A 14,063-nucleotide genomic window follows, 5' to 3' on the forward strand; every position below is an offset into this window, starting at 1 on the left:
CTCACTGTTTTCCCAGACATTTTATGCAATACACAGAGCACTGTGCCAAGACACAGAACCTTCTTTTGTGGGACTGCCATTTTTAGTTGTCTCCCAGAGCTTCATAAAAAGGAATCTTTCGGTCTGGTGCTCGGTACAGTCTTCTGCCTTTCATCACAGCATTCAACTTAAAAGTATGTATATCTTTTCACTGTTTGTGAGCTATTTCACAGGGTATAGCTACACCACTGTTTAATAGCAGTGGCCCAGTAGGTCAGCATGGTAATAAATAAATACGTTGTCCATTTTTAGAATAAGGAATGCAAAACTGAAAGCAGGGTGATATTATTTAGTGATAGAAATAAATGAAATAGATTAGAGAGTTCTTTGCTGAACTTTGCCCCATTAAACAACCCACTGCATGTTTTAAGGTATTCTGCTATCATCTCCTAGCAGTTCAGGAATGATACAAGTATAGGCAGCGCAAACACAATCCAACACTTTTGTTTACTTGTTCTGTCCGTGTTTTGCATGCTGCCCACGCCTCTGAAGTGATAGCTGATCCAGTACCTTTTAAGAGAAGTTAATCTGGCCAGCCACTAAACATGGGGGGGGGGTCCAGAATTTTGAGTACCCGGTAGTTGGGCGGCATACAGATAATGTGTGGTAGGGTCTGCATGTGTTTGCGTTATGGGAGTTATGTTAGGCAAACCCTCTACATTAACACAGAGGCCATTGCAGATTCCGAAGTCTGCTGTATTGGCAGAAGTATGGATTGATTACATTTTCTTTACCCAGTTTATGGGTCATTAGATATATTACTTATGTTGCCAGTTGACCACACATGAGACCTGGCTGTAAGACATGTAAGCATTTTGGGTGGTAAGTACTCTTGTCAGCTACTTTACATCATCCATTAGTTTGCCTTAGGAGGCAGGGATGTCTTTTGAGACTATAGTACTGGTTCACTTGCTAATATTTTGGTTGCCTTAAAATTTTATCGGTTTTCATAAACTTGGTTATTTGGCAAATTAATGGTAAATCGTTATAGCCTGGAGTGCGCAGGGATGGCAGGAGTTTCTAACAGCAATATTAGTGATTTATGCTGATATAACACAGGTTGTTTCTCGGTTTTCTAAGTTTACAATTAACAATATTTTAAAAGTCATTCCCATTTTGAGTCAATTGTCACAGTTTTACTTATAGCTTTGTTTAGATGTTTTCCTTGGTGAAATTCAGAGGGATGACTGACACGTATGTTACTGCTATTTTGTAGTACAGGGACTTTGCTGCCCCAAGGTGACAGAAGTGACAGGTTTTAGGCTCTTTTTTAAATGTTGTTTTTTTTTAATCTGGAAAATAACTTACGGTTGATGTTAAAAAGGGGGGGCATAGTGTTAAGGTGTTTGCTGCATAGTCATAAGAGATAGGGATAGAGGTTCATCTTTGTTCAGTTTTTTAAAGGCAAGTGGCTTAACTTGTTTTTCTTTTGCAGATCAGGGTGGTATGGAACTGGAGTGGGCATCAGTTGGTGACCTGAATGAAGGGGACTTGAAAGAGGATGGAGGCTGATTCAATGAATGTCCCAGTCCCTTGGGTAGTGTACAATGAGGTCATAGATGAGGGAACGCTGAGTGAGCAACTGCCAGTGCTCTGACGGAGGTGGATTTGAAAGGTAATGGATTCTGCTTGGGTGGATGTTTTGGTTGCTGGATTGGTGTACAATGAGGTTGCAAATAATCTTTATTCAGCAGTTTGAGATAGTGTGGGAGCAAGTCCAGGCAGAGGTCTGTTTGTGGTAGGGTATTGCAGGGTTGGGGATTGTTATAGGGTCTGGGGTTTCCACAAGTGAGGTGATGTCTCAACAATCATAGGAATCTACTTATATTTGGAAGGATTGATTGGTGCCTTGGCCATATGAAGAGGTGTAAGATGGCAATGGAGGGGTTGTGCTGTTGTTTGCAGAAGGTGTATCACATTGCATTAAAAGTTAAAAGGCTTCCTGCAGGATTTTCAGGCACCTCTTTATATGCAGTTTGGCATGTCAAAATTGGGTAGAACTCTTGGGGTGCATTTACAGTTACCCTTCCAGCTTACTCTGTTGGTAGAGGGCCCATGATGTACTCTGGTGATAGAAAGCATGAAACTGTTCATAGGGTGTGGTAGATATTGGTAATGTTATATACTAGGTTAGGGTTTAGAGGGGTACCACAAGAACCATTGAATTTATAATTTAGTGAATTTTGTAGGTAGGGTTTGAGGAGCATTGTAGGCATGAGGGTGGGTTTGTGATATTTTGGGAACAGGGCATTTTGTTTATGTGGGAGATAGAGGGTTTAAACAAGGAAAGACTTTGAAGTTTTCCAGAAGTTGGTCATGTTGTACTTTACTAGTGGCATAGGTAGGATGGGGGTTAAGGTTAGTTCTGCATGTTGTGGCTAGGGTTCTAGCCTGGAATGGCATTAGGAGGTAGTCAATTTTAAGGGGTGTTTAAGGTTATGCAGGTGTTAGGTTTTTCAAGCGGTAAGCACCTTAATCAGAAGCATAGTGTTGTACTATCGTTACCCTTCAGGTGCGATATGTTGCAGGAGTTCTTTGTTGCTGCGCCTCATAGGGAGTTTTCAGGAACTAGTTCATGGGGGACTCTGGGAAAGGAGTATATTCCTACTGTAGAGTTGTTCAGGATGTCTGAATTTTGGTTTTATAATTTGGTCCTTTTTCATTAAATGCTGGTTTTCTGGCAGTTAGTGTCAGATCATTGAGAGTTGGAGCTTCAAAAAATGTTTTTTCCAGTAAATTCAGGTCACTGCAAGACTGTTTTATTTTTCTACGTTTGTGAAGGCAATATTTGAAATTATTCCTATTGGTATGGTTGTAGGTAACCCAGCCACTGGGGATACACAAGCCAGTGCATTTCTTTGTGCCAGTCCCAAGCCCGGATAAATGGGGAGGGTTGCATCAGGAAGGGCATCCGGCATAAAACCTCTGCCAAATTACTTTATGCGGAGAACATTTCATATTTCCATACAGGATCGGTCGAGGCCCATGTTAACAAGACTGCCACCAGTACTGTTAGCTAACAGGGTGCTGGCAGAAATTGGGCTACTGTTGGCTGAAGGAAAAGAGGAGGGGGAAAGGCATGCCCGAAGGCAGGAAGAGAGGAGGAAGGTCAGGAGTGTAGTAGTGAGGGTAGGAACTTTGAATGTTGGCAGTATGACTAGTATAGGAAGAGAGCTAGCTGATATGATGGAGAGAAGGAAGGTTGATATATTGTGCGTGCAAGAGACCAGATGGAAGGGAAGTAAGGCCAGGTGTATGGGAGGCAGGTTCAAATTGTTTTATCATGGTGAGGATGGCAGGAGAAATGGGGTAGGGGTTATCCTAAAGGAACAGCATGCCAAGAGTGTTTTGGAGGTGAAGAGAGTGTCTGATAGAGTGATGTTTATGAAGCTTGAAATTGATGGTGTAATGATGAATGTTGTTAGTGCATATGCTCCACAAGTTGGGTGTGCTATGGATGAGAAAGAAAAATTTTGGAGTGAGTTGGATGAAGTGGTGGTGAGTGTACCCAAGGGTGAGAGACTAGTGATTGGAGCAGACCTCAATGGGCATGTTGGTGAATTGAACAGAGGGAATGAGGAAGTGATGGGTAGGTATGGTGTTAAGGAGAGGAATGCAGAAGGTCAGATGATTGTGGATTTTGCGAAAAGGATGGACATGGCTGTGGTGAATACATATTTTAAGAAGAGGGAGGAGCATAGGGTGACATACAAGAGTGGAGGAAGATGCACTCAGGTGGATTATATCCTATGTATGAGGGTCAGTCTGAAGGAGATTGGAGACTGTAAAGTGGTGACAGGGGAAAGTGTAGTTAAGCAGCATAGATTGGTGGTCTGTAGGATGAAGTTGGTCATCAAGAAGAGGAGGAGAAGTGTGAAAGCAGTGCCAAGGATTAAATGGTGGAAGTTAAAAAAGGGTGATTGTGAGGTGGAGTTCAGGGAAGAGTTAAGACAGGCACTGGGAGGCAGTGAAGAGTTACTGAATAGCTGGGAAACTACAGCAGAGCTAGTAAGGGAGACTGCTAGAAAGGTGCTTGGTGTGACATCTGGACAGAGGAAGGATGACAAGGAGACCTGGTGGTGGAATGAGGAAGTACAGGAGAGTATACAGAGGAAGAGGCTGGCAAAGAAGAAGTGGGATTGTCAAAGAGATGAAGAAAGGAGATATGAGTATAAGGAGATGAGACGCATGGCAAAGAGAGAGGTGGCGAAGGCTAAGGATAAGGCATATGGAGAGTTGTATGAGAGATTGGACATTAAAGAGGGAGAAAAGGACCTGCACCAATTGGCTAGATAGAGGGACAGAGCTGGGAAAGATGTGCAGCAGGTAAGGGTGATAAAGGATAGTGAGGGAAACGTACTCACAAGTGAGGAGAGTGTGTTGAGTAGATGGAAAGAGTACTTTAAAGGGCTGATGAATGAAGAGAATGAGAGAGAGAGAAGGTTGGATGATGTGGGAATAGTGAATCAGGAAGTGAAACAGATTAGCAAGGAGGAAGTAAGGTCAGCTATGAAGGGGATGAAGAATGGAAAGGCTGTTGGCTCAGATGACATACCAGTGGAAGCATGAAGGTGCTTAGGTGAAATGGCAGTGGAATTTTTAACCAGATTGTTTAATGAAATTTTGGAAAGTCAGAGGATGCCTGAGAAGTAGAGAAAAAGTGTTTTGGTACCTATCTTTAAGAATAAGGGTGATGTGCAGAGCTGCAGTAACTACAGAGGGATAGAATTGATCAGTCACAGCTTGAAGTTATGGGAAAGAGTAGTGGAAGCTAGGTTAAGAAGGGAGGTGATGATTAGTGATCAGCAGTATAGTTTCAATCCAGAAAAGGGCACTACAGATGCAATATTTGCTCTGAGAGTGTTGTTGGAGAAATACAGAGAAGGTCAGAAGGAGTTGCATTGTGTATTTGTGGACTTAGAGAAAGCATATGACAGGGTGCCTAGAAAGGAGTTGTGGTATTGTATGAGGAAGTCGGGAGTGGCAGAGAAGTATGTAAGAGTGGTACAGGATATGTACGAGGGTAGTATGACATTGGTGAGGACTGCGGTGGGAGTAACAGATACGTTTAAGGTGGAGGTGGGATTACATCAAGGATCAGCTCTGAGCCCTTTATTATTTGCAGTAGTGATGGACAGGTTGACAAATGAGATCAGACAGGAGGACCCGTGGACTATGATGTTTGCAGATGACATTGTGATATGTAGTGAGAGTAGGGACCAGGTTGCGGAGACCCTGGAGAGGTGGAAATATGCTTTAGACAGGAGAGGAATGAAGGTCAGCAGGGCTAAAACAGAATATATGTGTGTAAATGTGAGGAAGGGTAGAGGAATGGTGAGGATGCAGGGAGTAGAGTTGGTAAAGGTGGATGAGTTTAATTACTTGGGATCAACAGTTCAGAGTAATGGTGAGTGTGGAAGAGAGGTGAAGAAGAGAGTACAGGCAGGGTGGAATGGGTGGAGAAGAGTGTCAGGAGTGATTTGTGACAGACGGGTACCAGTAAGAGTGAAAGGTAAGGTCTACAAGAGGGTAGTGAGACCAACTATGTTATATGGGTTGGAGACGGTGGCATTGATGAAAAGGCAGGAGTCAGAGCTGGATGTGGCAGAGTTAAAGATGTTAAGATTTGCACTGGGTGTGACTAGGATGGACAGGATTAGGAATCAGTATATTAGAGGGTCAGCTCAGGTTGGACAGTTTGGAGATAAAGCAAGAGAGGCAAGATTGCGTTGGTTTGGACATGTGTTGAGGAGGGATGCTGGGTATATTGGGAAAAGGATGCTAAGGATGGAGCTGCCAGGTAAGAGGAAAAGAGGAAGGCCTAAGATAAGGTTTATGGATGTGGTGAGAGAGGACATGCAAGCGGGTGGTGTGAAAGAGTATGATGCAGAGGACAGGAAGAAATGGAAACAGAAGTTCCGCTGTGGCGACCCCTAATGGGAACAGCAGAAAGAAGATGGTGGTATGGTTGCAGGTGGCATTGCAGTCCCTTACAGTCTTTGTGGAACATTAGCAAGGTGGTGAGGTATGTAATTCTGGAGTTATGGCTGGAAGGTTGTTAGATGATTGGTGACTTAATGAGGTGATTTCAAGTTAAGGGTGTTGGGTGGTTTACTGTGTTTATTTTAGTCTTTGGGAAGGGCTTAACAGTTAAGTGCGTCTGCATGGTTCAGGTGGCAGTGGGCTTAGTATTTGGCTGTCTATCTGTCTAGTGTTGACCCAAGTATCATTATGAAGTTTTTATATGCATGGTAGCTGGGTAAATTGAGTATTTCACTTATACACTGTGGGTATGCTAGGTTATGAGGTTATGGTTTGTTACTTTTGCACTGGAGAGGGATCAGTGCTTTGTGTTCGGCTTCTTAGGCAATGGGCTAATTTTGTTATGTATGTGACAGGGTTTTGACAGGTGATGGCATGGGTACAGTTTGGTTATGCAGGAGGGGTACACCCAGTGATGTTTGGCTTAATGCCTTTTAATGGTAGTTAGGTTGTTGGAAGTTTGGTCGGAGAGAGGGGGAACAGGGTGGGTGGAGAAGAGGGGCAGGCTTGCCCTCTTCTGTTCCCCCTCTGGTGTTGGATGTTCAATTCAATGAGATGGGAAAGGAAAGTGAGCGGTTTGGACACAGCTTGATAAGTAAATAAGCAAGTGGAGGTAAGCCACTTATTTGGTTGCACGTGTGGTTCAATATATGGTAACTGAAGTGAGTGGTGGTACGCTGCTTCATAAGTAAGCAAGTGGAGGTATGGATGCTGCTTACTGGTCAGGATGAGGGGGGTCACACTGTCCTATTTTAATGTTACATTTATTTTTATTTTATTTATTTATTTTACATTTGTTGACAGTGATAGTCCGACTGGATACATGCCCATTTTCAGTGGAGGCCCAGGGAGAAAAGCTCCAAGGTAAACAGATACAATAAAAATCATTACAAAATAAAACCTCCAGGTAAACAGATAGAAGAGAAAGAATAAAGACATATTTACAAAGTATACATAGACAATCATGAATAGACAAGTTCACAGGTTAAAAGTTACCACTGTTTACAGCCAGGGGAAAAAGAGACAGTAACTTGATTACTAGTTTATTCAACATTCTTAATTAGAGTTAGCCAGGCTTATTACAGTGGCAAAGCCAATTTAGTGCCAGGTGTTGTTTAAGTTTGGTTTTAAACTAGCCAATGGAGGAGAGCATAGTGATGCCAGCTGGAAGTAAGTTCCAGACTCTACCTGCAGAGTTTGAGAATAGGGTATCAGCAGCTGCATTGTTAATTTTGATGGTTTGAATTACTATTTTGAGGATCGAAGCAATATTGGATTGTTATGGGAGATGATTATGTTTCTAAGAGTTGGTGTATTATCTGGGTTATAGAGAATTTTATTGGCCATAATCAGAAGGTTGTACTGGATTAGATTTGGTAGTTCTAACCACCCAAGCTGTTTGAGGTTGGTGTGTTCTAAAAGGCAGGTCAGTGGCAAATCTGGCGATGTGATTATAACAGGTTGACAGTCTGTTGAGTACAGACTTGTTTAGATTGGAGAGAAGGGGGAAGCATATAGCAGTGTAGAAAGTAGGTGAGAGTGAGCTATAGCAATCTTAGCTGGAGGGGTTAGGAAGGCTTTTATTCTATATAGTGACCAAAGTTTTTTTATTGATGGTCTTGATAGTTTGATTTACTTGTAGGTCAAATTTTAGGTTGTTGTCAATGATGACACCTAGTAGTTTTGTAGAGGGGTCATGGGAGATTATTGTACCATCTTTTGCATTTATGGTGAAGGTAAAAGCGGTAGACCTTTGTGTTAGTGAGAATAGTAACATTTTAGTTTTTTGGTGGTTTAATAACAATTGATGATCAGAGAGCCAGTTTTCCACAGTATTAAATGTGGACTGGGTAGCAGACCTCAATTCTGAGGGAGATGTAGCTGAGCAACCAGGGTGGAGTCATCGGCATATTGAATAAAGGTGACATTTGGGATGACAGTATGTAGGTCATTAATAAAGATGGAAAACAGTAGGGGCCCTAGTATGGAACCTTGTGGTACTCCAGGGGTATTTGGTAATAGATTGGAGAGCTTGTTCTGCCAGAAAACAGCTTGCTGCATCCCACTGAGGTAGGATGTAAACCATTGAAGGGCCTTATAGTCTAGACAGAAAGTTTGCAGGGTGCCAATCAAAAGTTGGTGACATGGATATTACATGGATATTATCTTCACCTATATTCTGTGTTGGTTGTAATTAATAAATATTTGTTAACAATCATGTTTATGGAAGTTTAATAAAAGTCGTCAAATGTCATTCGGTGTGATGTGTTAATTGAAGGGGACCAGGACAATAAATAAGGCAGAACATTAGGAAAAACATAAAAAAGGAGATGTGATAAATGGATTAGATATAAATAGTTGTTATAGAGAATAATGTTAATCAAATTATCAAGTAAAGAGGTGATTAAGTGCAAACTGTATGAAGAAAGAAAATGTGCAGTATGTAATGAAGAAGAAATAATGGAACATGCTTTTTTTGGAATGTAAAGGGGTGAAGAAATTCCGTAAAAAGAAAAATGTCTTTTTTCAGAGAGAAGGTGTGAAAGAAAGAAATATAAAAAATATATTTTATGAGCTTTGTAGCTTAATACACTGACATTGCAGCTATAATGTTTTATGCATGTGGTTAAGTTGCAAATCAAGATATGGGGAAGTATTATGCAATAAGAAGTGGGATAATACTGGAAGAGTAAAAGAAAAAAATAATGTTTTGGCTACGGGTAAAATAATGGTATGTTTTTAAAAGGAAGAAAAGTGATGACAACATGAAAAAATGTAAAAAAAAAAGGTGTAATATATTGTTTTAAATAATACAAATGAAATTATATATAACTGTGTACTCGTGTAATAAAGACCTCTGTTATTTAAGTTCACATCACTGAATCTGACTCTCTGTTGTAATTTTAAGAGCCACAACTGTGAAACCCAAATTACAAAAACAGAAATGGTGAAACAAGTAAAACAAGAAAAGAACACTGAATATTGAAAATGTTCTTGTTTAAAGATGTTTATGCATATGTATACTATATTGTGTATATTATACATATTATAATAGTGTTTAGGTGTGTGTGTAACTGTTTTCTGAGATAACAGAATTTCTAACGAAACCTCAGATGTTTTGGTGATACAGTAAAGGGTTTATTAAAGTCATGGTAAATGGATCTGAATTCAAATTTATTTTCAGTTGTTTAAAAGCCTCATCTGCTACTGCAGTCCATCTTGTATGACCTTAACTTTTGCAAGGACTACTGGAATGCGATGCCTGTATCAAAGCTGGGTATAAACTTTTTGTGATTGCCTGCTCTTCTATATGGATGCAAAGAAAAAAAATGCTCTTCTCAAGACTTGAAGAGCACAAACAAGCTATTTTCTTCTTTTAAATTGTAGCAACTACATTTGTAGAAAGCAGGTTGCCACAGTTACATGCAGAGAGCACTCAGTTTTGAACACAAATGCTAATACAATACCAACATATATTTACAAATGCCAGTATGCACCGAAGAGCGCCAAGGATTGGCTAATTGTATCCCCTAATATTTTTCTACTGGATTAAATATTTGAGCATAGATGGCTCCAGAAGGGGCACACGGGGTACATGCTTCCCTATGAATGTGTGTGCCCCCCTCCTTGTGAATACTAAGAAAAAACACAAACACTGGAATAGTTAAAAAATTCTTGACTCAGCTGAGTGCATTGCAAAAGGGCATTCATCTTTATGTGACTACACTATTCAAGTACAGTTGACTCTTCAGGGATTGCAAGTACATTGTTGCATCTTAGGAGGATGTTGGCCATTTGAAAAGACTGTCTTCTGGTTAAGAGATTAAGTGAGGTTTTAATACTAGATTTTAAGCAGTCAGGAAGAGGGGGAAATATGTGTCTTTAGGAAGGTGGCAACTACATGTATTTGGGAGGTGCGTGTGTGTAATGCCCAAGTTAAACAGAAGTTTATGGATAAGTGACTTGCTCAGAGTAACACATGTGGAGATAAAAAGAATCCTTGAGGCAGCTCATTAACAGCATGGAGCTTTAATTAGCAATCATAATTCCCTTAATTTCTTTCTTTCTTTCATATTTATTTATTTACTTATTTATTTATTTTGATAAATCAGTCATTAGAGCTGCATAGTTCTCCTTATTTATCCATGCAATACTTGATGTAGTTCTGTTAATAGAGTTGTCTGGCACTTAAGGCTTTGAGCTGTTAACAAACTGCTTCCTGTAGTCATTGGTACAAGATCTGAATCTTCCAATCTCCATTTGTCTATGGTGTGACAGCAAGCAGGTCACATAGACAATACTCTTAGGTAACTCCTGAAAACCAGGGACACTTTTTCCAGTGGTTTACATGGTTAACATGCATATAAAATAAGTAGTATTTAAAATCTGTGCACCTTCCCAATTATTTTTGTCTTTGTTCAGAATTTTTGAGCAAAGAAATTGAGAATTAGTTTGATATGTTCCCTGTAAAACCTCTGGCTTTCTGGCAAATTGTTTTGAATTACAGTCACTAAATAATGTTGGGCACTCGACTGTCACATCATGTCTTGCAGAAAATACTTACTAATGCAACTTTCTAACTATTTAAGAGATTTAAAATCTGCCCTTGACTATTGTTTCTTTATCTTTGTCTTTTGATGCAGTGGGACTGCACTGTATGGTTCTCACAGTAGTGAGAGGTGAAATATATGTTATGTGTTTTTTCAGTTTATTACTACTAGCAAACATCTGAAGGTACACAGTTGTGCAATGGGTTAGAATTGATGGACACATCTGTGTGTGTGTGTGTGTGTGTGTGTGTGTGTGTGTGTGTGTGTGTGTGTGTGTGTGTGTGTGTGTGTGTGTGTGTGTGTGTGTGTGTGTGTGTGTGTGTGTGTGTGTGCATTCCAGAGTAGTTATAGTAAGTAAAAGCAATGTCTTTTGGCTTTTCCCGGTTAGGTGTCGACACAGCGGAACTCCGGTCCGCTAATGATCGGCAGTGGATTTTTACGATGCTGAGTTGCCAGCCCGATGCCCAACCTTCAAAGAAGGCTCACCCATTCATGCATGCACCTACCTGCATGTCTTAGTAAGTAAGGAACTGATTTTAGTAAAAAGAGGCTTCATCACATGAGACGTTCTTTGGGTACATTCCTTGGTTTCCTTGTTTTGTTCACTGTTAACAGTCTACTTATTTTTCAGTGAAGTCTATGTGCTTAATAATAAAAATTAACTATGAATGCATTTTTAATTTAACTTGCTCTTTTTTTCAGGCACAAGAGTGTGAAATGCACTGCGTTGGATTCCAACAGTTTGGTACTTAGAGTTAAGGCTATGCGCTGTTTATGAGCTGCTTCTTTTAGTGCAGCTTTTGATTCCTTCAGCCTTCATTTATCTAGTGTGAGGCTGACCAAGTCATTTCTCCAGACAGTACTCTGGGGTTGCCCCTGAAAAGACACACTTGTGTTCAATAGGCTGTTTCAAACTGTTAGCAAATTTGTTACACATTTTCTTTTGAATTCCTGCACCTTTCAGATAGCAATTAGTGCTTCACTATATGCTATTTGACTTTGAATGCCTGCATGTCTGTTGCAGTTAATTGATTGCCAGATGCATTTTCAATAAATGTGAGTTTCAAAGGAAGAGTAATTTGCAGTTGCTCATGCTGTCTGTTTTCAGTGTGAGAGTGGTTTGCTTTGTTCGTTAAATGGATGTCAGTATTTTTACTGTGAATTTTTAATAAAAGTTTTAATTAAATCTAAATCTCTGTATCCATTGCAAAAATAAAGAAGCCAGTATACACACTGACAGATTTTGACAGTGTTTTATGGTAACTCTGGAGAGATAGCCAAGTAATAAGACATTAGTATGGGTGTGGGAAAGGAGGTTCTGTTCTATTAATCTGATTAGGTCCAATTTAACCATGAACTGGTTCTTTTCTTATTGTTCAGAAATTGCAAATGACTATTTACCAGCACATATATGTGCCATATTCTTTTGTTTTTCTATCTTTTAAACCAGGTAAAGGGTAACCAAGGAGCACTATCTGGTTAAATATCTTACTCAAAATCATACAATAGGCAAATTGAGGGGGATCCAGCTTTTAAGTTGCAAGACATTTCCCTGCAAGCTAACCGTACAGAAACCATAAGCCAACAGCACCACTTCACCATAGAGTGGTACAGTTGAAAAGGAAACTCGCTGCTGTATTAAACATTGTGCAGCACCATTGCTATAATCCCTAAATGGCTACCTGGCTGTATTCTAACAAAAGAGACAGCTTCACTAGAAGTGTAACACTCCAGTCACTACTGTGTTTTTCAGTGATGAAAAGCACAGTAGTGACTGCAGTGTCATACCCCATCTCCAAAATCTCTGTACTAAGCTTTTACCCACTAATTTCTCAAAGTTTGTCACTCAACATTCACTACCTCTTAATACTTTTGCTTAACCTAAAAAATGTTTCCTTACCCTGTCACTCATCTTTTATTTCCTTTTCACTCTTAATTTCTTATCTGTCTCTTTCACACTCAGCTTCTCCTAGGTTCCTCTCCATCACTAGCAAGAAATGATACAAAATGTTTTAATTCTACCACTTTTTCGTTTAAGTACAGTATCTCAATACTAAATCTCCCCCTTCCTGTCTGCTGTAGTATACTATAATCTCCCTAAACCTTGCTACCTACATGTAATACAACCTACTATTAAATTCAACTTTCATTTTCATCTCTCTCTCCACCTGAACAATTCTTTACTTTTCTGTCCATTGCTAAAAATCTTGTATGATATTTTTTTAGGGTTATGTTTATTATTTGTACATATTAGATGTTTTGATAATATACAATTTTTCTACATGTATAACCATTGTAACTGTGCATTTAATGCCATTTATTATGGATTAATGATATATTTGTAGTCACTGAGGAGGTTTTCTCCCTAGGTCTCTGCTGAAAAGTTGTTTTTTTTTTTTTTTTGTCTGCCCAGATGGACTTTCATGGTAAACAAATGTTAAAATAAATTAAAAAGTACATTTACAACTCAGATTCCTGGCAAATCCACAAGGCAAACTCCTGGTGCTTAGTAGGTAAGCTGGTGCTCCCACTTAAATCTACCGCTTGTGGTACTCCGCAGGTAATGCTACAATTTCTGTGTATGATATCTCCAGAAGCCATAACCCTTTGTCTTCAAATCCCTCTTCATGAGAGACAAAAGCATCTTCCTGTTTAGGCTACAGGCCTTCACTTTAACAACACCTTGGCAGGTCTTTTACATTTGCCTAGCTCCTACAAGTTTTAATTGCCATATTGCATAGTATATAAACTACATGACTGAATACTGGAAGTAAAACAGTCATGAGTCCAGTTAAATAGTTTGAGTGGTGATAAAGCTGATAGTTTTCCTGTCTGTTTAATTTGATTGACATGAAAGTTGGTTGACTTTCATGTGAGGAGGTTATAACACAGGGATTTAGGAATGTGCCCTTTTCCTGGTATTGTGCGATGTTGGAGTTGTTATATTTAAGAAGCAAGAGGTGTGGGAGCTACATACCCCCACATGAGGGGTGCAAGGAGGGGCTTACCCCCTGCATAATACCCCAAGGTTATATCTCAGATCATGCACACTGCTTTGTTAATGCTTTTCAAACCTTTTGTAGACGTTTTGAATGTCAATCTACTGATGTTTGAAGTTTTGATTATCTTCAGTGGATATATATATTTATATATATGATTATATTATGACTGACAAACATGAGACAAAAAAAATGAATGAGAGCACAAATATGAGAAACACAAATGAGAGACTCACAAAACACTGACAACTGCTCTCCCACCATCAGTAAACCCAGCTACAAAACCCAGATCAAGCATCATCCAAATAGTGTTACTGCTTGTGAAAGGATTTCAAGCAATGTAATGGGTCTGGTTAGGTTTAGCAGCAAGGGTAGGGTAGGGTATGGTTAGGTTTAGCACATGTGCATAAAGGCTTTTTGGAATGGAAGTTAT

This window comes from Protopterus annectens, chromosome 11.part0 (genome assembly GCF_019279795.1).
Source record: "Protopterus annectens isolate FY-2018-M chromosome 11.part0, PAN1.0, whole genome shotgun sequence".
Taxonomy (NCBI): Eukaryota; Metazoa; Chordata; order Ceratodontiformes; family Protopteridae; genus Protopterus; species Protopterus annectens.